General features: G+C 47.0%; 1 pseudogene; it reads left to right on the top strand.

Moving 5' to 3' along the window:
• LOC138526944 (cholesterol 24-hydroxylase-like) overlaps positions 1 to 26,532 on the top strand; it is a 309,525-nt pseudogene that overhangs the window by 180,327 nt on the left and 102,666 nt on the right.

Genomic DNA, 26,532 nt, shown 5'->3' with positions numbered 1-26,532 from the left:
TCCGGAAGAAGATTTCTATCCCATCCACGGTGGTTACCTTGTCCATAGTTGGCTTAGAACACAAAGGAAGCCCCATCTCTGCTGCCAGTTCTTGATCAATATAATTTCCAACTGCTCCGCTCTCGATGTATGCTTCAACGGCATGCATTCTTGATGACTGTTGGTGGTTAATTAAGATCACTGGTATTGCATAGTGCGAGGTCAGCAACTCTTTCTTCTCACTCGACAAACTGACCTCTACGTTTGTCGAGCTTGGTAGTTTTCCGATTCCTTAGCTTCATCCTTCTCTGTGGCCCGACTGTTCTTCTTGGGGGTTTTACTGGACAGTCCTTCAGGAAATGTCCTGGTTTCCCGCAATACAAACAGAGCTGTTGTTGTCTTCTTTTGTCCTACTCTTGTTTTGTTAATGGAGGCCGTATCCCTCCAATCTGCATTGGTTCTACAGCATTTTCAGGTAAACGGGGTGTGTTTTCCCTTGGTCGAACATACACGGTCTGAGGGTCCGTCTTAGACCGGTCTGCCTTTCGGTCCTGCAACCGGTGGTCTAGCTGCACGACAGATTTATGAATTCTGCACAGTCTCTGGGTGGATCAACCACCTGGGCTAAGACGTCCTTTAATTCGCCTCGTAAGCCGCGATGGAATAACGTGGTTCTTTTGTTTTCTGGCCACCTAGCTTCGGCAACCAGTCTGTTGAAGGTAGCAATGTACGTTAACAAGTCCTGATTCCCCTGTCAGAGGGACAAGAGTTCATTGTCTACTGCTTGTTCCTGGGTATGGCGAGCAAAAAGTGTTTCCATTTCTCTCTGGAACCCCCCAAAGTCATGTAATAGAGGATCGTCATGGGTTACCAATGGCACCGACCAATCTGCTGCACTATCACTCAGGTATGATAAGACAAAAGCTACCCGAGCTTGGTCGTTTGGAAATGCTCCAGGCCTACAAAGAAAATGAAGGCGGCACTGATTGATGAATGCGCATACTTCCGTGGGTCGCCTGAGAACCTTTATGGTGGTGTCAGGGGCACTGTTCCAGGTAATGTGATCTGTACCGGAGTGGGTGGTATGGCGGGGTTTTGCATTGTTGGATTGCTTCTAGGTAGAGGCGTCTGTCCTGCCTGTGATTGCAAGTATTGCCTGCTAATCTCTTCAGTGCGTTCTTTGGTCACTGTTAGGTCTCTCCGGAGGGCATTAGTCTCTTGTCGGGCAGAATGAACCTCAGCACGAAGCTCTCCTAGTAATTGGGCCAACTGGTCCATTTCTGATGTCTCCATGGTGCCCGGGTGGATTTGTTATGGTAGGCTTTGTGTTCTGTTACCCTCACCTGGTATCCACAGGGACGCCACCCAGCCGGATTACTCGCTGGTATGTTTCTCAGCCTTGCCCAGATGTGGTCTGCGGGGAGGGTTCTGCCTGAAAATACAGGACGACTGTGTTCAAGACTGACCGACTGGGGTAAGTATCCTCCCTCCACCCCACCCCTGTATGATTTCAGTCCCTCTGGCGCCCTCTCCTCACCTTGTGGTAGAATTAGGCATGCTCTCCGTCCTGCCTTCTTTGCAGGGGCGTGTTGTCTTTCATGGGAGAGTGCAGTCCAGTTACTTCACTGACGCCGGCCCGTTTGATATTATTCAGGTAGGTCTTATTGCTGTTCTTTAGTTTTGTTGCTATCCTGCATGCCTTTCTTTGTTTAAAATGTCTCTTTTTTCTCCCTTAGGTATGAGGAGCTTCAGCGCAGCGAACTGGCTTGGTTGAGCCCCGCTGGTAAATGATGGGGCATTAAGAGCGCTATGATGCGGCAAGTAAGCGCTATGCGCAGCGCTGCGAAGTCTTGCCTTCGCTAACCTGTGTTTTCCTTTCTTGTCGGTCGCGGGTTCTTCAGCGTGAGTGGAATGTCCAGAGTGGTGCCAGCCGAGAGGTGACCAGCCAGGTAAGCCTTTTGAGCAGTTCGTAATTTGTAAATGTCTCTACTGCTTTCTTTAATGTTGCCTCTATCTTCCTCTTACAGGTCGTTCTGTCCGGGAGGCGTGCAGATTCGAGGAAGCTGTTCTCAGTAGCTGCGAGTGTTTAAAGATGAAGACTGCAGGTAAGACGCTGCTGCTAATGATGTTCCTTTTGTCTCCTTGCAGGTTCTGCTTCTCCGAGGTTCGAGGGAATAGCTGGACACGGTGAGCGTCACATTGCAAGCTGCAAAGTAACGCGAATCGTCTTGTCTTGCTCGGGTGTGGTTTAAATAGCCCCAACAAAATAGTCCAGGTAAAGTAGTCCCTAGGCTACCACACCCAAAACACTAGATCGCATAGCTTGGTTCTTAGGAACCAAGCTATGTGGATGCCTCCATGTTGGCTGTCAATACAATAAAGTAATTCCCAAGCACATTGTTTTTCATGGTGTATGAGCCTGGCGCCATAGGCGCCAGGACTGGCCCCATGAGGGCTTTTAAAGAGGATGCCAGGCTGAAGAGGCCCGAGCCTGACTAACCTGGCCAATGGGTTTGCCAGAGGGGGTTTTGGGCGAGGGTCGTGACAGCTGTGCTTGTGGCTCAAAACCCTGCCCCCTAGTATACCCTCCCCTTCCTCGAAAGTTTTGCTGGTACCCACCCATACCCATTGTTGGTTGGTACTGCTGGGCCGTGTTATATTGTGGCAGCTGCTGTGGCAGCTGGAGGTGCGGTTGGTGTTGGGACACTGCTGTTTGCGTTGATGGTGCAGGGTTGTTGATTACTGCCCCCTCTAAAGCGTATTTTGACAATTTCTTCTGCACTAATTTAGCTTTGTCTGCTTTTCTATCCTCTGCCTTTTGTTTCATCTTCTCCTGCCATAATCTACAATGGTGCACTATTGTTAGCTGTATTTCTGACCATGCCATTGCTTCCATTCCCACTAATTTCTTCAGTTGTCTTTGTACTGGTTCTGGCAACCCTTGTATTAAGATGTGATAGAAGATAGCTATTGTTTTGTCCCACAGCTCCCGATTTTCAAGGCGCCAAAGCTCTTGAATCTCTTGAATGTAGCTAACGGGATCCTTGCGTGACATCATTGTCCCTATGTCTGAAGTTTCAGGATATTGTGTCCTTAGTGCTTGCAATACTGCATGCCTGCAATTTGCGAATGGGGACCCGTCATGTGTTGTGTTTTGTGTCGTCACCACTGGAAACCCTGCCCTCTTCGAGATGTCATCTGCTGCATCACCCAGTATTCATGCTAGCAACCCTTGGACGTCCCCCACTGCCAGCCTGTGCCCCGCTGTCAGTTTTTCCATTTCGTATATCTACTTTCCTGCTCCTCCATTTAGGGATGGTAACCTGTACCTAATGTTTTCCTTGTCTATGTGCTTCGAGGGTACATATTGTGGCCTTGTCCCCCCTCTCTCTAATTATGGCATCTGTAAATATTCAGCCCTCTCTTCAGGTGACCATCTACACTGTCGTATCTGGAGAGGTCCTCTCTCATCTCTCATGTCTGCTCCGATGTCTGTTATGTCTATGTTGTGTGACCCGCGTGGGGCATCCCGTGTTCCTGTGTGCCCGCCCCACTGACATGTGTGTCCCCTATTGTGTGTTACAGCTGCCTCAACTCTTCTGCACCCGGGGATGTCTTAGAGCCTATTCATGTAGGGTGTGTGCGGTGCTACTGCTGCTGCCGTGTTCTCAGTCGTTTTGTCAGTGTGCTGTCCTCCGCTCCTTTCATCCTGCCTTCTACATTCCCATGACATTCCCATGCCTGTTCATGTAATGTAAAGTGTGCTGAACCCTTCCTTTTCAACATCATTGCTACCTTTGTTGCATTTGAGGGTGGTGAGGTCAGAGTCGTACCAGGAGTTACACTTGGATTTGGGCTTCAAGCGGATCCTCACTACAGGGGCAAGTAAATCAAGAGGGTCAGAGATAGAAAGATGAAAGTTGGAAAGGGCTGTATCAGGGTGAGAGTCAGCCAAAGGTGCAGAAGGAGGAGAGAAAGTAGAGGTGAAAGCCTCCACTAACACACGCTTCATGGGTCAAATGTCCGAAAAGGTAGATGGGAGTGCTGGAGACGGCTTGGCCTGAGGGGTAGAGAGGGAGAGATGGAAAGAAAGGATAAAGTGATCACTCTAGGAGAGTGGAGTGGTGAGAGGGTTGGAGAGGGTGAGGTCTGAAGAGATCAGAACATCCAAGGTGTGCCCTGCAGAGTGAATCGGTCCAGAGGGAAGAATAGAGAGAGAGAGGGAGGGGGAGTCATAGAGGTTGTAAAAGAGTCCTGCAGAAGGGTAAGAAGCATCCAAGTGGATGTTAAGGTCTCAGAGTAGAAGTTGAGAGATAGAGGCAAGGAGGGGCAGGAGTGTTCCGCCCACTGAGAAAGGAAGGAGACAACCTGGTCTGGCGGCCGGTAAATAGTGGCCACAGCGACAGAAAGGCCAGTAGAGAGAGAGAGCCTGCAGACAAGGCATTCAAAGGAGGAGGAGTCCTGCACAGGAGTGATGGAAGCAGGGATCCACTCCGGGAACATCAAGGCTACACACCCACCAGGACAGTTGGTTCTGAGCGCAGAGAGGATCTTGTAGCCATCAGGAAGGAGAGTGTCAAAGCTTTTGACAGAGCTGGCCGTGAACCACGTCTTGGTCACACCCAGAACATCCAGATTGAGTTCTTCCAGGAGACAGAAGATGTCAGAGGAGTGTTTGACAGCAGAGCGAGAGTTGAGAGTGGCAATGTGCAGCAGGTTGCCCCCTTTGAAGGACTTCCATGGAGGGGTACAGGTCAGAGGTACACCCTGTGGAAGTGTTGAAGGTGCTCTAGGATGGGCTGAGGAGGAAGGAGGAGAGGGCAAAGTAGCCAGAGAGGAGGAGGTGGGAGCCAGAGAGGTGGCGGTGGAAGGAGACAACAGGATGGCTGGGGAAGCAGAAGAGGCAGACGTAGAGATGGCATAGGATGGAGGAAGCAGAGGAGCCAGAGAGGGGAAAGAATTGACAGTAGGAGAAGAAAGGAAGTTGATAAGGCGTGGGAGGCGTCTATCAAAAAGAAGGTTGGCTGGAGGGCCTTGGACCAAGACCGTGCAATATAGGTTAGCATTAATGATGTTCTTGGAGGAGTGGAAGGGGCCAGGAGGGTCTTCATTTGGGTGCCACCATTAAAGGGTGAAGAGTAAAAAGGAGAGAGAGCAAAGACCATATGGGGGTCCATAGGCGTGGGGCGGGAACGACAAAGAGGATGTCAGTAAGGGTCTGTCTGGAGAAAGCACTGGTGTAGGTATCAGCGATGGGGAGGCCTGGGTTGGAGACCAGGATATCCCTTTTGAACTTCTTCCTACCAGACCTAGTAAGAAGGATAGAATAGTCGATTGAAAAGCAGTTAGAGAAGATAGGAGGGACAGAGAGCAGCGTTGGGTAGATTAAGCTATGTATAAAGTAGCACTGCCTCCTTTATTTTTTATTTTTTATTGTGTATATAGTTATAAACTTTTATACATACATACATTTTTAAAGAAGAAAAAAAACAGCAAAAGAAAAAGAGAAAGGAAAATCATAACATAACATAGAAAAAAGAAAGAAAGAAAAAACAATTGTTAGGGTAAATTCTGGGGTCGGCAGAGCCTTACCCAGGGTCTGCAGACCTCCAGCTTTCAGAAGGCCCTAACTCCTTCCAATGTCCCAAAGAAGTTGAGGTCCACACAAGGAGCAAAGGGGTAGTGCTGTTTTATTATGACAAACACGCAGGGATCATACACATGGAGCAAAATCCAGTTCAGGCACATCTCAACAATTTTGGGCTTGCATGTTATTTTTGTATATGTGTGACGTCACATTCAGCGTCATTTGTCAAAACCCATCCCTGAACCTAATGCCACTCCGGGTTGGCTCCCAGAGTGGTAGGTCCAGTATATGAACATATAGTGTGCGCTGTTAGTGGTGGATACGGTGTCCGGTGGTGTACTTGAACCTTCCCTAAAAATTGTTACCTGAATATTGTTACATTTGTAACCCCAATGATTGGCTGGGGATTCCCGCTGCCAACCCCTATCCCCCAGTGTCCTCATTGGTCGGGCCGCAGGCATCCAAGACTGGGACTACCGTTGTTCCCAGCCCGCAAGATACCTGCTTACGTACAGTGTGTATCAGCAAGGTGTGACTATGTGACAGTGTGAAACAATGGGGGCTTTTACTAATGCCATGAGAGCGGTCCAGTCCCAGCGCATGTTGTAGATGGATATTTGCGATTTGTTGCAAGCTCGGTCGCCGACCTGAGATGGCTGTGTCTTACCAGCTTCTAGGTTTTGGCATCATGTCAGGTCAGCCGGGTCACATGTGAGGGGACCGCTGGTGAGGCTGAATTACTTCGATTTGATTTGTATTGTAGCTTGGGATATTCTCCCCTGTAGCTGGGCCCACCGAGGCGCGGTGAGTGAGGAATGTCACTTGCAACATTGTGGCCTTGGAGGTGGCAGTCCCTGCCAGGGCTATTCTGCTTGCACAGCAACTTGCAGCTTTGGGATTTCTGTGAGATGATTCTAGTGTGCTGGTTTTGTCTGAGGCCTACTTCGGCTCTGGTTATTCATTCAACATAACCGCCCATAGGTTAAAGGCATGTCATGGTTGGTCAGGTCCTTTGAGTACTCCTGTCCATCCATACGATTAATAGCGCGTAGCATCTGCAAGCATATACCCAAGCTCTTCTGGCGTCTTGCGTTTCTGCAGTGCTGTAGCGAGCCTATGTGGCAAAATAAACATGCGGACAGTATGTGTATGTCACTGTCATCTAGCTCATAGAACTGTATGCGTATGTTCTTCGTGTGAATTGGTGTATGAGTGTCCCAACTGTGCAGGTTGCACGTGTATATGCGGTATATATACATAACGTGGCTATGTCGTCATGGCATCTCTAACGACCTGCAGCATGGCTTACATGACTGTCAATCAATTTGGTCCATATAACCAGCTCGGGGTTGGTTGTCGTTGCTTGGATTGGATAGAGTTTGTACCACCGCAGGGTTGTATGGTCGGGTGGCTGGGTACCGTACGTGGCGCGTGCTTATGCTGGGAGCGGTGGGGATTGGTACAACCTCTTACGGTCGATGGTTATTCTGTCGGGGGTGCTTCTTCCGGTTGGGTCCCCATCGGGAGGGAAGGGACACTTGGATTTTCCCTCTTCACAATATAATCCTGAAACTTAAAATTCATACATATAAGCTTTTTGCAACAGTAAAATCTCTTTATGAGCCAGAGAGCAGATATCACAGCACACTTGGAGGCAAAACAGATATGAAAGACCCCCATATCCAATGATTGACTAAAACTTATTAGATCGACACATATCATGTATTCAAATATTCATAGATATTACACATAGGTAACATTCCATAGTAACAACTATGGCAGCTGATATCAACTATCATGTTGTCTATTCAAGGTCGACCAATAATTTCACATCGTCTTCAAATTTACGCTGATATTCATTAGTGCTTTTCCAAATCTGGGTAAGGGCGATTATCAGGCCTTTATTGAATCCCAAAAGACATCTTATCCAGAATGCTTCAGTATTAATATATCCTCTTCAAATTCAAATTTAGCAAAATATTTGTTATATATAGGACTCATCTTTGTACAGCAAGTGAGCACATGTCTGGCCTATTCTATGGTGTTACCATCCAGGCATAATCTACATGTTCTCATCTCGGCCGGAATCCCAGTCCATGCCCCCCTTACTTCTAATACATTCAGATTATTGAGCCTAATATCCCAAAAAATTCTGTGAGTGGCAGGTGATGGCAACAGCTTTAGATACCTTAGCAGATTTTTATATTCAAAAGGCATTTTAGCAAAGGAGCTTAAGGATCTCATATTAGCTACGTTATCATGGCTAGTCACCCAGTCCCACTTCTCAGTGCAATCCTTAAGAGATTTTATCAGTGCTCCTTCCCCATAATCCCATTCACGGGCCCAGTCTATTTTATCAAAAAATAGCAGAATTTTTCTCTTGGAATTTGTTCAACGCTTGCATTTTCCCTCCCTCCAACACCTTTTAGAAGGATTGATAATAGATTAGATTGTGCAAATTTGATCCTCCGATAGAGTTTGGCTCAACTGAATTCAATGCGTGAGTATAAGGAAATAAGTCCCACTTCCAGGCGGACCGCCTGGACTGGTGTATAGTTTATGAGCCGCAATAATCTTCTCCATATGATCCCCTCGGTGGTGTCCACCCAGTCTGACCAGTCAGAACAGGATGACTCCAGGGCATATAGGAATATGGCTGCCAGTTTTGGTTTATAGATGTTAATAATGCCTAACAGGCTATAACTAGCTGCAGAAGCCAGACTGCTGAGGAGTGAAAGTGACCCATTCTTCCTCAAAGAATTGATATGGATACCTAAAGTAGAGCTGCAGGGGCGAGCGAGATTGCTGGAACTAGGTTGGAAAATATGGCGCAAATCGTGCCAGGCGGTGGGAAATCCGACCCCATGCTCCCCGCTATGTGGAGAGGATGAACAATTGCTGAAAGGGATCCATAAATTCTGGGAACCGGTGGGCCTCGCGACCCTAAGAGATATATGGCAAGAGGGGGAGGCACTTGAGTTAGATTTACCACCTCAGGCGATGTAAGAGTATCCTTGGACTTTTGGCCATTTTTAGATGCGAGCAATCATGTTGTAAGATTATACATTTTGAGGACAAGTCTTTTGGCTTTTCGAGCAGCCCTCTTTCTTCTACTTTTGGACAGAGGTTGTTTCGTAACAGGTTCCGTAGTTTCCTCATTTAGAACATCCTGTACCTCTATGGGATCAATAGATTTGGGGAGCTGTTTCAGCCTTCTTCTCCTCTCTCTTTTAGACATCTGGCATCCATCCATACTCTCACTGGGTCGCTCCCAGCCAAAACCTCCACCAGAGTAGACTCTAAGTTAGCAAGACCCATATTATCTATATTGGGTTTCACAGGAATAGCTTATTTTAATGTACTAGCGACCTCGAATCCTACTGCTATGGGCACTCTTTGATTAGCTTTACACATTTCAACATTATTTCTCACTTGACATGCAATATTATGGCACATCTTTAGCAAAATGTTCAAAGCTAAACTGGTTGCCATATTATGCGCATCAAATTCTTTAAGTTTAGTTTCAATGTTACAGTTGCCACGGTCTTGGTTTAAACTTAGGGGAACAGTATCATGTGATTCCACATTTATATCACCAGAGCCATCCGCCAGACCCGTGAGGCATGGTGAGCAGGAAAGTCTATCCGATGCAGCTGCCTTAGAGTTTGTAGGGGTCAGATTCTCAACCTCCCTATTTGAGGCAGGGATATTTCCATCTTCTGTACCATGCGCTTCCAAATTACTCCGCTCAATATTAGCAATCTGACCCTCTAAACTATAGCATAGGTTCAAAAGTGAATTATTGTTATCAAATTCAGCTGAAGTGCACGCAGCCTCATTAAAAGGTAGGTCTGTGCCTTCGGGCTCATCATGCACTTCTGCTACAGCTCACTGTTCCCCAAAGAAGTCAGTGATCTTCTTCTCTTTTATCAATGTGGTTGAGTACCTGTTTCTGCTGTGCCTGCTTCAGCAGAGCCACATCTTTTCTTTTTATTGCCTGTAACTTTACTCCTTTTTTTAATGTGACATCCAACTTAACCAACACCATTAGGCATTTTTGATTAATAGCTTTTTAGCTTATATTTCCATGTTACACATTGCAGCCTTCCCCCGTATCCCCCGTTAACTCAAGCTCCTATTTCCATGCCTCGGGATACATTTCTCTTGGGTAAATCCCCCTCGTCGTTCTCAGACGTATCGTATTCACTGGATTCGATATGGGAGAATCCCGACAGCATCGCCACCATTTGTCTCCACGCTATCAGGGGTCCCGCATCCTCCTCCCCTCCCCTACTGACTGCTTCATACCATGCTGCCGTCTCAGCATCTGCCCATTTCAAGAGATCGTGCCACCACACCTCTAATCTGGGTCTTCGGGCTGCTTTCCAGCCCATGGCAATTCTTCGTTTGGCCAAAATGTAAGCTAGGTCTTTCAGTTTACTGACATGCTTTAAGTTGCATGGTCTGGCAAACCCCCCCTCCCCCCAGCATGCATGCTCATACTGATTCCACCTCCAACCTAATCCCCTTTTCGGCCAGGTGTTGTTTGACTTCCTCCCAGAATCTTCCCACCTCCGGATACGCCCAGAACATGTGGATCATCCCGGCGCCCACCTCCCCCCACTTGGGGCATTTCTGTGCTACTGTGCTTCCGAACCTAGCGATTCTACTGGGGGTCATGTATGCCCTGTGGGTGACATATAACTGGATTTGCTGCAGCCTCGCATTCCTGGACACCTTCTTATGATATCTTTGGGCTCTTTCCCATTGCCCATCTTGCATAGGTTTTCCTGCCTCCTCCTCCCAATCCTGCCTCAGTTGGGGCAACTCCTTACCCACCCTGGACATCAATAGCTTGTAAATTCAGGATATCTTGTGCCCACCCTCCGAGATGTCGTACATCGTTTGAATGACGGTACCAGGTTGTTCTGGTAATACTACCTGGGGCCATGTTTCTCCCACTCGTTTAATGATTCTAGTATACGTTATGTATTGTATCTTGTGACTCCGGTTCCTTCCATTATTTTTTGGAAGTCTAGTGCCTCCCCCTCTTGCCATATATCTCTTAGGGTCGCGAGGCCCACCGGTTCCCAGAATTTATGGATCCCTTTCAGCAATTGTTCATCCTCTCCACATAGCGGGGAGCATGGGGTCGGATTTCCCACCGCCTGGCACGATTTGCGCCATATTTTCCAACCTAGTTCCAGCAATCTCGCTCGCCCCTGCAGCTCTACTTTAGGTATCCATATCAATTCTTTGAGGAAGAATGGGTCACTTTCACTCCTCAGCAGTCTGGCTTCTGCCGTCTCGTTTTCGGACAGCCATCTGGCTAGGTATTGCAACTGTCCCGCCAGGTGGTATATTTTTAAATTCGGCAGGTTTATGCCCCCTCTGTCATACGTGTTCTGCAGTTTCCATAGGGCCACCTTGTTTCTGGTATTATGCCATATGAAGCCCCTGCATATGCCCTGGAGTTTCGTGAAGAAGCGTTTGGGGGGAATATATGGAATATTCGTGAAGAAGTGTAATAGCCTGGGCAGGACCACCCTCTTAAGCAGGGCCGCTCTACCCACCATAGCCATGGGGAGTTTCGCCCAGAACCCCATGCTGTTCTTGATGCCTTCCACTGCCCTCTCCGTGTTGTATTTGTATTCATCCGCAATCATGTGGTATACATTGATCCCTAGGTATCTGAATGTTCTGGTCTGCCGGGGTATCTGTAGGGTAGGTAGCTTCCCCTGCGGGACTCCCCTATACCTCCCCAGGGGGAACATGCATGACGTCTTAGGGTTTACTGCTATGCCTGAGAGGGTCGCATAATGTTCCATCACTTCCAGGACATACTGCTGGTTGTCTTCTGGGAAACGCAGGTATAGTAGTATATCGTCAGCGTACAGTGATATCAGGTGCTGTCCCCCCTTCGTGTGGACCCCTACTTCCCCGTACTGCTGTCTGAGACAGATTGCTAACGGTTCTAATGCCAGGATGTACAGTATGGGTGTCATGATCTCTGCTTCCAAAAGGTCAGGGTTTTCCCAACTCCCTTGAAAGCAGATCCATAACCCAGGTTCCGAGTGCCAACCAGTCCCAATTGGGACCTTTTGGACCCAGTCCTGGCGCCAGTGGCACCAGGCTCATAAATATGCCCAGTCCCAGTGCTGGAAGCGCCGGGCTCATAATGCTTGGGTGGACTTACCTGCAGCAGACCATGCTGCTTACTTGCCTGCCAGTTGAGCCTCTGATCCTCTTCTGTTTGGAACTACTTTTCCTGTTGGGTGGGGCAGGAGCCACTCCCTAGATTCAGAACACTGGAACTCTTCTGGAAAGCAGGAACTCTTTTCTTACCTAGGCGTGGCTGTGGAAGGAGACACCTAAGCACTACAGGAGGCTATTTAAACCACACCCGATGGATGAATCTTGCTTTGCGTTATTCTGCATCCTCTGCAGCAGAACGCTCATCGTGTCTTCTGCATCTGATCCTGGGCCTAAGGAAAAAGGCTTACCATCCTGAATCCAGTCTTCAGCAAAACCTATAAAGACAAGAAAGAACAGGTTAGCATTACGGTCTTCAGTGACAGCTCTTCACTTACCTGGTCCATCGGCTGTCACCAACGCCTCGCGCTGCATTCCGGCATCTGAAAGACAAAGGCTTACCTACTCTTCGTGCGCTCCGGAGGTCTTCACACTGCATTCCGGCATCTGAAAGACAAAAGCTTACCAACTCTTCGCACGCTCCGGAGGCCTTCGGCGCTGCATCCCGCATCTGAAAGACAAAACAAGGTGCGTTTAAAGACATTGGGGAACTTTAATACTCACGTGCCATTACTCCTTTCCACATCTAACCCAGTGGGTATTCCGGCACCCTGCAGCCGCTCCGAACTTGTACCTGCAAAATAAAAAGACAGTTAGAGCGCATCGTGAAGCAGGCAACAAGCGCTTACTTACGTGCTTCCAGGCGCTTCTATTCATCACACGGGCTCCATCTTCAACTCACTTCAGCCCGTCATACGCCATCGCCGGAACCCTGCAAAACAAGAAACATCATTACTAAAGACTTTAAAGACATTAGAATTACTCGAAACTTACCGTTCGTGCAGTAAACAACGGACAGCAGTCCTCTGAAGTCAAGAGGCCTGCTCCCCTTATCCAGTGAAGAAACTGGTTACAGCACCCTGCCCCGAGGCAGATGGAGAGCACAGCGTTCACTTACCTAAGGTGAGAGCGTTAACCTTTGGGGTTCTACAGGAGAAGAGAAAGGGAAGAAGAGAGAGACATTCAATAACCCAGTTCCTTAATCCCATATTTTCTATCTGCAGACATCTTACCCTTCAAGTCAGACATACAGTGCACAGAGGTCCAGCCCAAAGAGCCAGCCGTGTATTACACATCACCTTTGCAGATACGGTATACGCCCAGTCAAGACCGGCGCCTCTACGGGAATCAGGTGAGCGTTACAGAATGCAAATCCTACCACAAAACTCCCGTCCAGGCGCTATGGAAATCTCGGATACCGACCAGCTAGCCCAGTTACTTGGGGAACTAAGGGCAGAAGTGCATGCAGCCCGTCAGGAAACGAACGCTCTAAGAAGGGAACTGATTATTTCCAAGGAGCGAACAGATGATCTCGCTAGACAATTGCTACAGTCACAAGCCGGACAGACCCCGTTACCCGCATCTGGGGGAAATCTTCCTTCTACATCCTCTATGAATCCAGTGTAGATCAACCTACCTGGGAATGTACCTCTGGCTCCGCCCGAACGATTTTCTGGTGACCCAAAGAGGTTTGCAGTATTTATCAATCAGTGCCGGTTGCATTTCTTATGCCGGCCAGCAGCCTTTCCAACTGATCAAGCTAAAGTAGCTTTCGTGCTTTCGTACCTTAGTGGCAATGCGGCAGACTGGTCGATCCCTCTAGTAAATCAAGATGATCCGGTCCTCCATGATTTTCAAGCTTTTCAGCTCAGTATGGAAAAACTGTTCGCAAGACATTCACAGGGGCAGGCCTTGGACAATGAGCTTCTTTCGTTGCGACAAGGTAATCAAGACCTTTTGGCTTATATTGCGTCTTTCAACAGACTGATAGTGGAAACTCAATGGCCTGAGGACAAAAGGATTACGATGTTTTATAGAGGTCTACGTGGAGAGCTCAAAGATGTGTTAGCCCAAGTAGTGAATCCCCCACAAGATTGTTCGGACTATATAGACTTAGTCGTTCAAATAGATCACAGACTGCAGAACAGGAAGGCCGATCGTTCCAAGTTTGATGCTCGAGTATTTTCCAAACCGCCAACTCCTTCCAAAGGAGTAGACTCCGGGGAACCCATGCAAATAGGGGGTCTGAAAGGTCCTCTAACACAAAAGGAGCGGGAAAGGAGAAAACAGTTGCAATTATGCCTCTATTGCGGAAACTCAGGGCACTTTCTTCGAGACTGTCCGGTGAAACCTGCCAAGAAGGCAGTAGGAGCTGCAGTTACCAAAGTTACAAACTCTGAGCAGGGAAACGACCTCGCCCGACAAGAATAGAGGTCCTCTTGCCGAGCGTGAAAACCAGTTCCGTGACATCGCATTTCGTGATACCTATGGTCCTCATTAGCCCTGATAATCCGGATCGATTACATGCAATTGAAGCTTACGTCGACAGCGGTGCCATCGGCAATTATGTGGCTCATGAAATGGTTTTGAGGATGAATCTAACTCTTTGTCCCAAGGCTGTAAAGGACGTCATTACTACGGTGGATGGTACGGAGATAGCCTCCGGGCCAGTAACGCATACCACTCAAGAGGTGACGCTAGTAAGTCAATATGGACACCATGAGAAGATCGTGTTCGATGTGATCAAGGCCCCTCAGTTTCAGATTATTCTAGGAATACCTTGGTTAGAGAAACACAATCCTCTGATCGATTGGCGAGCAAGAACGGTCCAGTTTCCAGAATGTGTCTCTACTTGTCACCCTCCACCTGGTGTTGCACTGGCAGCAATTTCTTCAGAGACTCCCCAGTTACCTCCCGAATACCTAGAATACCAAGATGTTTTCCGGAAGGATCAGGCTAACTCTCTACCTCCTCATAGGTCTTATGACTGCCAGATAGACCTGATACCTGGATCTACTCCTCCTTGTAGTAGAATTTATGCCCTCACCGAGCCTGAGAACCTTCACCTTCGACAATACCTGGATCAATACCTGGCAAATGGGTTTATTCGTCCTTCCAAGTCCCCTGCTTCTTCAGCTTTGTTCTTCGTTCCAAAAAAGGAAGGAGACCTTAGAACTTGTATAGATTATCGCTCCCTGAACCAGATCACCGTTAAGAATAGATATCCGTTACCTTTGATCCCTGAACTCCTGGACCAAGTCAGAAAAGCATGCATATATACAAAGCTGGATCTTAGAGGAGCTTACCACTTGGTACGAGTAAAAGAGGGCGATGAATGGAAGACGGCCTTCCGCACCAAGTATGGACTATTTGAATATCAGGTCATGCCCTTCGGACTTTGCAATGCCCCGGCCGCCTTTCAATATTTTATGAACGATGTCATCAGAGAGCTCATAGATGTGTGTGTTGTTGTTTACATTGACGACATCCTCGTTTATTCTTCATCGGAATCTGAACATCGGAAACACGTGAAAATGGTCCTCGAAAGATTGCGTCAACACAAACGTTTCGCTAAGTTGGAAAAATGTGTTTTCAACGTGACTGAAGTTGAATTCTTGGGATTCATATTATCACCTGGCGGAGTGCGTATGGATTCAAAGAAGGTCGATGCAGTTCTCAAATGGCCATCACCATCCTCCGTAAAAGGTGTGCAAAGCATGTTAGGCTTCGCTAACTTTTACCGCAGGTTTATCCCTGAATTCTCTCGAATAGTCCAGACCATCACTGCCTTGTTAAAGAAAAACAAACGTTTTGAATGGTCTACCAAGGCGGAACAAGCTTTCCAGGATTTGAAGACTAAATTTATCTCTGCACCAATCTTAAAACACCCTCGCCCCGAACTCCCCTACATCGTGGAAACTGATGCTTCAAGCCTTGCCATGGGGGCAGTTCTATCACAAAAGGGCCCGGTAACCAATCAGTTGCATCCCGTGGCATTTTGGTCCCGCAAATTCTCGCCTCCTGAAATCAATTACACGATTACTGACAAGGAACTTCTGGCTATCAAGTCTGCCTTTAAGGCTTGGCGGCATTATCTGCTGGGGGCCCGACACACCGTTACTGTGATTACGGATCACCGAAACCTGCAATATTTGAAAACTGCAAAAGCCCAATCCTCTACACAACTCCGTTGGGCATTATTCTTTGCCGAGTTTGACTTCATAATTACCTATCGACCTGGTACAAAGAACGGTAAAGCTGATGCCCTTTCTCGGATGGGAGTGGAAGAACACTTGATCAACCCTAAACCTGTACCAATCATTCCCGAACAAAGAATTCTGGGTGTAATCGCCACAGAATCCATAGAGGAAGTTAAGGATAAGGCCAGGCAACTTGTAACTCCAGCAGACATACAGAATTGGCATCTGCAGGGAAAGGACTTTGCAGTAAAGGACAACTTATTGTATTTCCAAGAACGATTATACCTACCCAGCACAGATTTACAGAAAAAAGTAATCTCTTGTTATCACGATTCTTTAATGGAAGGACATCCCGGTATGGCCAAGACCTCAGAAAAGATCAAGCGCTACTTCTGGTGGCCGTCTTGGAAAAAAGATATCAGAGACTTTATAATGTCCTGTGGAGTATGCGCCCAAAACAAGAGTCAAAAGGAAAGACCAGCAGGCCTCTTACGCCCTATTGACATCCCACCTCGCCCTTGGCATACGCTTTATATGGACTTCATCACCGATCTACCTCCATGCTCCGGATACAATACGATTCTAGTAATCGTGGACTTATTCTCCAAGATGGCGCATTTCATTCCGCTCAAAGGCTTGCCAACAGCAGCAACTCTGGCCCAAGAATTTCTCGAAAACATCGTCCGACTGCACGGTTTTCCTTCGGTTCTAATTTCGGATCGAGGTAGTCAATTTATTTCTCATTTTTGGCGAAGTTGCTGTCGGTCGGCTCAAATTGATGTGAGACTATCGACCAGTCACCACCCTCAGACCGACGGACAAACCGAGAGGACTAATCAAACTCTGGAACAGTATTTACGCTGTATGCTGCAACAAACTGAAAAAACTTGGAAAGACATCCTTTGGATAGCCGAATATGCCTACAATAACTCTGTCCATTCGGGAACTGGGAAAACCCCGTTTTTTCTTTTGTACGGCAGTCACCCTCGAACCTCAGAGTTGGATCCCCTCCAAGATCTTGAAACACCAGCAGTAGACTACATGCATTCTACAATCACCCAATCCTTTAAGGAAGCTGTTTCTCACCTTCAAAGGGCTAAAGAACAATACAAGAAAGGAGCAGATCAACATCGGAAGGAAGCCCCTCAATATCAAGAAGGGGATCAAGTCTGGTTATCCACCAAATATCTACCTCTAAAAGGGCCATGCACATTCAACCCAAGATACCTTGGTCCCTATTCCATCACTACCATAGTAAACCCAGTAGCGGTCAAGTTGGACTTGCCCCCGCACATGAAGATACATCCGGTCTTCCACGTCTCTCTATTAAAACCTGTGCAACCTCAAACCCGACTAACTAAATCTCCAAAACCTATCCTAGTTGATGGAGAACTCGAGTTTGAAGTCAAAAGCATTCTGGACTCCAAGATCTCCAAATCTAAACTATTTTACCTAATTGACTGGAAAGGCTACGGCCCCCAAGAGAGATCCTGGGAACCTGCTGAATATGTCCACACTCCTCGCCTAATCAAAAGATTTCACCGAACATTTGCTGACAAGCCAAAACCCCCGGAGAAGCCCGGTTTGGGAGGGGCCTTGAGGGGGGGTACTGTCATGATCTCTGCTTCCAAAAGGTCAGGGTTTTCCCAACTCCCTTGGAAGCAGATCCATAACCCAGGTTCCGAGTGCCAACCAGTCCCAATTGGGACCTTTTGGACCCAGTCCTGGTGCCAGTGGCACCAGGCTCATAAATATGCCCAGTCCCAGCGCTGGAAGCGCCGGGCTCATAATGCTTGGGTGGATTTACCTGCAGCAGACCATGCTGCTTACTTGCCTGCCAGTTGAGCCTCTGATCCTCTTCTGTTTGGAACTACTTTTCCTGTTGGGTGGGGCAGGAGACACTGCCTAGATTCAGAACACTGGAACTCTTCTGGAAAGCAGGAACTCTTTTCTTACCTAGGCGTGGCTGTGGAAGGAGACATCTAAGCACTACAGGAGGCTATTTAAACCACACCCGATGGATGAATCTTGCTTTGCGTTATTCTGCATCCTCTGCAGCAGAACACTCATCGTGTCTTCTGCATCTGATCCTGGGCCTAAGGAAAAAGGCTTACCATCCTGAATCCAGTCTTCAGCAACACCTATAAAGACAAGAAAGAACAGGTTAGCATTTCGGTCTTCAGTGACAGCTCTTCACTTACCTGGTCCATCGGCTGTCACCAACCCCTCGCGCTGCATTCCGGCATCTGAAAGACAAAGGCTTACCTACTCTTCGTGCGCTCCGGAGGTCTTCACACTGCATTCCGGCATCTGAAAGACAAAAGCTTACCAACTCTTCGCACGCTCCGGAGGCCTTCGGCGCTGCATCCCGCATCTGAAAGACAAAACAAGGTGCGTTTAAAGACATTGGGGAACTTTAATACTCACGTGCCATTACTCCTTTCCACATCTAACCCAGTGGGTATTCCGGCACCCTGCAGCCGCTCCGAACTTGTACCTTCAAAATAAAAAGACATTTAGAGCGCATCGTGAAGCAGGCAACAAGCGCTTACTTACGTGCTTCCAGGAGCTTCTATTCATCACACGGGCTCCATCTTCAACTCACTTCAGCCCGTCATCCGCCATCGCCGGAACCCTGCAAAACAAGAAACATCATTACTAAAGACTTTAAAGACATTAGAATTACTCGAAATTTACCGTTCGTGCAGTAAACGACGGACAGCAGTCCTCTGAAGTCAAGAGGCCTGCTCCCCTTATCCAGTGAAGAAACTGGTTACAGCACCCTGCCCCGAGGCAGATGGAGAGCACAGCGTTCACTTACCTAAGGTGAGAGCGTTAACCTTTGGGGTTCTACAGGAGAAGAGAAAGGGAAGAAGAGAGAGACATTCAATAACCCAGTTCCTTAATCCCATATTTTCTATCTGCAGACATCTTACCCTTCAAGTCAGACATACAGTGCACAGAGGTCCAGCCCAAAGAGCCAGCCGTGTGTTACACATCACCTTTGCAGATACGGTATACGCCCAGTCAAGACCGGCGCCTCTACGGGAATCAGGTGAGCGTTACAATGGGGGACCAGAGACATCCCTGTCTCGTGCCCCTGCTAAGTTGCCATTTATCTGAGATAATCGCTCCCATTTTCACCCTAGCTGTTGGAGAGCTATACACCATTTTCACCTACTGCAGGTACCCAGGTCCCATCCCAAATCCTTGCAAGGCCGCCATCATCCAAGGCCACCTTACAGAGTTGAAAGCTTTCACTGCATCTAGCAAGATTTTTGCCATTTCGCTGGGGTCGCCCTCAACCTGTCCTATAATATGGTGGAGTCTCCTGTGGTTATCGTATATATTTCTGCCCGGGACATACCCAGTTTGATACGTTTGTTTATTACCCTTTTAAGTCAGTTTGCTAACACAGCCGTGAGAATTTTGCTATCCTGGTTTAACATGGATAGGGGTCTGTACGACCCACATTCTGTGCTTGGCTTATCTCGTTTAGGAAGTGGGATAATTACCACCTCCCTCAGGGATTCCGGCAATCTTCCTCTTTCGAATGCCTAATTTAGCATCACCAGCATCGAGGGGAGCACTTCACGTCTATATGTTTTATAAAATTCGCTAGGGAGCCCGTCTGACCCCGGGGCTTTGCTCATGGGTAGATGCAGTACCACTGTTTCCAATTCTTCTATTATAATTGGAGCCTACAGGTTCTCCCTTTCTTCCTCGTTTAACTTAGGTAATCCTATATCTTCCAGTGTCTCCTCAGTCTCCCGTTCTGCCGTCTCCCCACGTCTTCATAGAGGCATTTGTAGAATCTGAGGAACCCCTCATTTACCCCCTCCTGGGCATTCCAAATCTGGCCATCTTCTCCCGTTATCTCCCTGATTACTGATCTTGGTGTCTCCTTTTTTGTATAGCCATGCTAACAGCCTCCCCGGTTTGTCCCCCCCTGCATATTGTCTTTCAATATATTTTTTATAGTTTAGATTTCATAGCCCCTCCCAAAGCCCTGCGCTAACTTGTTGTAGCTGGCTGACCTGTTCCGCGTCCTCCTGTGAGGGACCTCCCCTTTTCATAATTTCTTCCAATTTCTTCTCTGTCTCTTGTAGCTCCCACTCTATGCCCCCTTGGAGCCCTCTAGATTTGGATATGGCTACCCCTCAAACTACCACTTTAAAGGCCTCCCATAGGGTTCCTTTTGACTCCACACTTCCCGTGTTAGTATCGAAATACCCATTGATCTCCTCCCTTAGGTCCTCTCGAAATGGCAAGTCCTGCAGGGCCTCGGCTCTAAGCCTCCATGTTGGGATTCTTGGGGGGCTGGTGTCTCCACTCTAGGACCAGAGGGGAGTGGTCTGATGGTATTCTTGCCTTATATTCTGAGCCCGTCATTTCCCCCACAAGTTCTGAAGCTGCGAACATATAGTCCAGTCTCATGTACAGGTTGTGCGGGGCAGTGTAATGTGAGTAATGCCTCTCATTCGGATGTTGCTGCCTCCAGATATCCTCTAGCCGAGAGTCTCTCAGTAGGGCCTGTAGCGCTTTCGCGGCAGGAGTGGGTTTATCTAGTTTCGTGTCTGACCTGTCCATTTTAGGGTATAGCGTGCAATTAAAGTCCCCTCCCCATATGATCATACCTCCTATGTGGGGGCTGATTTTGCTGTATAGTGTCCTAAAATAGTGTCCTAAAATAGGCCACTGTGTCCTGATTGGGGGCTTATGTATTTATAATACTCAGCTCTCTATTCTCCAGCAGCCCCCGCATCACTATCATTCTCCCGTCTGGCTCTGCCGTGGCCTGGAGCATCTGGACTGGCACGTGAGGTGCCACCCAGGTATCTACCCCTCTGGTGTACGCTGAATATGTCGCTCGCATAGTGGCCCCTCTCCAATTTTTCTTTACCTTCTCTAGTTTCTCTTTGGTCAGGTGGGTTTCTTGCAGTAATGCTATGTCTGTTTTTTTGCCTCCTCAAATACATCATGACTTTGTTTCTCTTCAGGTAACTGTTGAGGCCTCTCACATTCCAAGTTACTATTCTAAGACCTCCCATTGTCATCCATATGTTAACCCTTCTCCCTCTCTCCTCGTTCTTCTCTCCAATTTTGCTTGGCATGAAAGTGGGCTTGTTCCCTGTACCTTTTCAACATTAACTCCCCAACTACTCCACCTCCCCCCATACTCCCCAACTATATTCACTGCACACTTTCCCTCCCCTCACCCCTCCCTACCCGTCCCCAACCATTGCCCAGCTCCATCCCTGGATCTCAGGCTCCCCCGCATTTGGTCCTGTATCGGTATGCCGATGTTAGGTACCCAGCAGGGTACTACCGATCTATCGGTAACCTAACTAATCTAGCCTTGGGGGTTTGTGAGCAAGTCCCTCGAGACTCCTGCAATTTTACGCTATATCATCGTGCTTTAGTATCCATATATATGCCGCCCGTGTTGCATCCATCTCAGCTGGCTTCACCCTATCTTATATTTTAGTCCCAGTGTCTGATTCTGCAGCACCATGGGTATCACAGTCTCAATTTTACTTATCTGCTCCGTCTTCTTTCTGGTTATCTGTTTCTGCTGGACAGTTCTGGGTGTCCAGCCACTCTGAAGCATCCTCTGGGGTGTCGAAGCTGTAACTTTACTCCTTAGTTTCATTTTTACTTACTCCGCCGCACACCTATTCACACAAATTCAAACCGTTTCCGTATTCGCTGCAACAGAACAGAAACTTCCCACTCTAATGTTCTATTCAAAATTAAGAATATCCCTGGTTGGATGAGACGTCTGTCTGCTAAAATCCTTCTCACAAAAGACACTGCTATCATGCCAATTCCAACTGGTTCAAAGATAGATATATCCGCAGTCACCAGCAGGGCAGTCGGAGAAAGATGCGAAGGTATGTGCCGCCTAATGCCACTGGTTCAAAGATAGCGCTGTCTACAGTCACCAACAGGCATATATATATATTAAAGTGTGCCAATCTCCAGCAAAGTATGGAATAGTCAGTCAGATTGTATTGTCGCTGCTTCCGTCCAAATGACGTATCGGCATGTTTAGAGCAATATGACTACAAATGTTTCTTTTCACAGATGTAAAGGATGTACAAATCAGGTTGCTTGTCTAGAGGCACAGCCACCGGAGGAGGTTTAGAGGAGGAGGAGGGAAGAACTGTACAGCAGTATCGCTTACCTCCTTATTCAGAATGATCGAATATTCCTCAATGTAGGCAGTCCTCTATGGCAGTGATAACACAGCACCCGGCAACCAAAACCAGACACACACACTGCTTGCACCCTACGCAGCGCTCCGCGTATGCGTGGTGTGTTTGTAGGCAAGCGAGTCCTCAGATGATGAAGATAGAAAGAGGACTCCAAAGTTTCAGCCTTTACAGGACGTCAGTTTGTCGATTACAGGAGACTTCAAAGTAAGCTCTGCCACTGTTGAACACCGAACACACACTGCTCACACACCGCGCGTGCCCTCTTAGACAAAGATACTTTCCTGAACAAAAAGGTTTGCATTTGAGTTAATTTGCATAACCAAAATGCCTTGCTGTTGTGGCTCCGAACTGGAGGTGAAATTCCAGCAACGGCTACTAGGTGGCATTGTGAAATGTGTGACCTGGCTCAAATGGACTTTCCTACATATATATGTTTCAGTTTGCTTGTACTGTGTTAGCTAAGGGTTGAATAGAATGTTGATCCAAGAGAAAACACCTTAATAAGGTTAACAAAGTCATTTATTTTGCATATTTGCAAGCTTTTGTCGAATTCCTCCACTTTCTCGGGCAGAGATGGAATGAAGCCTTTGAAAAACATCACAGCATTAAAGCTTACATGGCCCCTCCTGGAAATACCCCTGAGGAAGTGGATGAATTACACGAAAGCTTGTAAAAATGCAAAATAAATTACTTTGTTTGTCCCAGCTGCAATCTGCTTGACAGTCCAAAAATCTTCTCCTCCTAGAGTGCTTTCATGTCTCAGCAATCATCATGGTGGCTGTTTGGATTCAGGTGTATAGGGTTGAATCCCTCTGGTAAGTACCAGGCTTGGGCAGCAGGGAATCCTGGTATCTGTAGTTTAGAGCCAGCCAGGATCCAACTTCCACCCAAAGTTGAATGTCAGCCCTCAGTGGGGGAAAGGAGGGGGTTACCAACTGTGTGGCACTCCACACCAAAGTCAGGCATGTGTAGCCTCAGTCTCCAGTTACATGTGCAAGCAAACAGAGGGGTGGCAGGGGCGCAGTTACGGGTCTCAGCTGCAATCTGCTCAAAAGTCCAAAGATCTTCTCCTAGTTGTGCCCCTGCCACCCCTCTTTTTTGTTCGCACATGGAGCTGGAGACTGGGGCTCCAGAGGGGCTGCACCCGGGCTACACATGCCTGACTTTGGAGTGCCACACTGATGGTAACTCCACCCTCCTGCCCACTAAAGGCTAATATTGAACACTGGGGTAGAGGTGGATCCTGGCTGGCTCTACACTACAGTTGCCAGAATTCCCTGCTGCCACAGCCTGGTACTTGGGATTCAACCCTGCACATCTAAATCCAGTTAGCCTCCCTGAAGATTCCTAAGGCATGAAAGCATGCTAGGAGGAGCACATCCTTGGACTGTTTGACTTTACTGTAGCTAGGACTCAGAGTTTTGACCCTGCCACTGCTCTTTTTTGTTTGCATGGATATATGTATGTATTTATATTTAGTAGAATAGTCCATTTGAGCCAAGTCACACATTCCATCATGCCACCTAGGCGCCCTCGCCGGAAGTTCACCTCCAGTTCTGAGCAACATCAGCAAGGCATTGTGGGTATGCAAATCAGCCCAAATGCAAGCTTTTTTTCTCCCAGAAACTGTCTTTTTTATAGTGGGCAGTGCTACTTTATACATAGCTCAATCAACTCAATAGACATTCACCCTTATTATGGATCATCAGTGCAGTATAGTCTTGACAGCCTTATGGATGGAACATTGGATCATGTATACAATAAACCAAGAAAGTTATGGTGTCTTTAGAAATGCTTATATAAATATATATGAGGCCGATTTACCAAGCGTATGTAAAGCTTACGCCAAGAAAGTTCTACTTATGCTATTTTTTACCTTCATAATTTTAGTCTTACGCTATTTTTTGAGCTTAGCAAATTAGACCAATATATGTGATATAGTTCCACTAATTTAAAGCACTGCAAGCAGAGGAGTTTTATGAGGCATGTCTTTATTTGTGAGCCCTAAAATGATCACCTTCATGTTTGCAGTTAAATATGTACACAGTGGGAAGGATGGGCAAGTTTTATAAGGACCCCCTCGTTTTTGACCCTGAACGTTTCAGCCCAGATGCCCCAAAGTAAGTTGATTCATGTTTTCTCAAACACATTGTGAAATATACATTTCCACATTCAAAACAAGCATTTCCAACATTGATAGGTCTGGGTTTGTGAACTTTATCTGTACATTGTTGGGGGCGGGTGGCAGAAGGGGAGGCAAGGTGAGGACTACCACAATGAAATGAGCACGGGCGCAGTAAAAATAGAATAAAGGAGCTGGTTCATCAGTGCAAACTCTGTGCCTGAGATACAGAGGTGATCTGGCCTACAGGGAACTGGTGGGCCTCTGCAGCAAGAGCCTCTTTTGTGTTGGCACCCCAGTTTTATGCTCCTCTAACCCCACTCTCCCATGCATCTCCAACCCCTACCTTCCATCTCTCCTTGTATCCCTCATCACCGTGAAGTAAAGTATTACCTTTTAATCCCTGTCTAGAAGGGTAAATGTGCTTTAGAAAAAAGAAAAATCACTAGTTGGGCCACATTTTTTCAACGTTTTTTGTGCGCAAAAAGTGGAGACCTCCCTATTGTGATTGACAACTACTCAAAGTGACTCTTTAAACGTGAATCATCACCTACATATCCCATTCATTTTCTGTAAATGTATTGCTCTCCTCTGATAAGTGCACGGAACTACCATAAATCACCAATGCAATTATAGAGCAAATACTTCAACCCAAAAACAGACACACAATAACTCACAGCCACACACGCTTTAGAAGATAATCAGCTCTTTACGGCTATTTATTCAAAGATTACAAGTACATAGAAATAACTCATAAAACTAACATGGACATAGATCACAGAAAAAGTAAAGAAGTCAAAGAAAGAATACATCACCATGAGCGTATTATTATTCTTCATCTCGCCCATTTACGTCTGGAAGACCCCGAGGACAGCCAGGACGAGAGTGCCAAAGCTCACATGAAGGCCAGACGGAGCGTCCTTCTCTGGCTGAAGTCTCACCTGACCCCTCCAGGTTTCCGCCTATATAGGCACTCCAAAAAAAAGGAGTTAATTCTCGAACCTTCTGGAATTGCACCTGCGCAGTTGAGGGACAGCCGTCGGTTGCCAGCTGGGTCAATCGAGAGCTCCCCCCTAAGGAATGCAGGGCCTCCCTACTCTAAAAACATGCTCCACGGAGAACAGTTTCCCAGCATAAATGGCCTTGACTGCATACCAAGTTTGAAAAAAGCATGTTTGTCTCAGCACTGCGAATCTAACACTTCAGCAAAATGTGTGCAGCCTTTCACTGCGGAGTGAAGTAAATATCCAACATGGCTCTGAGCACTCTCAGAATGCATTTTGCTCCAGCGCCATTTTGAACTAAGCATAAGTGGAGCAGAACATCTCCACCCTTTGGATATTTATCTTCAGTAGCCAGGTGGCACTGGAACTGGTCTTTGAAACATACGAAATGTTAAAACTAAATTGGGAACATATTGAAGGCAACAACAACAAGCAATTATAATAGTCAATATAATAAAAATGCAAGCAAAAATATAACGTAGTGTACCCCCAATATCAGGTATCCATGAAAATAATCAATCCCACCAGCTTCTGTTTTGATCTTGAGATACTTGGGAAAATGAGATCCCTCAAACCTCTAATATGACTTTCAATGGATCGTGAGTGGTCACTTAAATTGAAGCAACACATACCTTCAAAGGCATTACACCCTAAATTATGTTTCAGCAATAAGTAATCAACAGCAGCTCTGTTCTGCAAAGTAGCTTTTCTAATAACGTGACTATCAAGGAGTAATTCTTCTAGAGCTTGCGAAGTATGATTAAGACTCTTAACTACTAAACACGCTAATTTCATCAACGATTTGTAAACTCCAGCAGCTAAACCCCAAACACCTACTAATGAAAGGGTTAATGCTAAAACCTCAGCTTCTGATAGCAAATGTACATGTGAATCACAGTCAGGAGATAATCCAATAGATTCAAAGGTTGACCTTTTACCACGAGTTATCACTGAGTGTAAAGGAAACATCATTAAAAAACTGACTGTTCCCCCCCGAACAGTCCCGAGTTTCACCCTTCAAATAAGCTAGACCTAAAAATGTGCTTGCTTAACACGCGCTCTCTCAATAAACATGCACAATGTGTTCATGACAGGATTGTCAATGAACAAATAGATATTTTCTGCATAACCGAAACCTGGCTCAAGGACCCTATCGGCCCCACCTGCGACATCGCAGTCCCGGAAGGCTACTCCATCTTCTACTCAAATAGAGAAGAAGGCCAGGGGGTGGTGTAGCAGTCATTGCAAGAGACTCTATACACATGTTTCCCAGCAGCATAGCATGTACAGGCTGTGAAATACTGCACCTCAAACACACCCCTACGGCAAA

Source organism: Ambystoma mexicanum, chromosome 14, assembly GCF_040938575.1.
Source record: "Ambystoma mexicanum isolate Mex_15411 chromosome 14, UKY_AmexF1_1, whole genome shotgun sequence".
NCBI lineage: Eukaryota > Metazoa > Chordata > Amphibia > Caudata > Ambystomatidae > Ambystoma > Ambystoma mexicanum.
The sequence above is the reverse complement of the archived record's forward strand: the minus strand, read 5'-3'. Positions and strand labels throughout refer to the sequence as shown.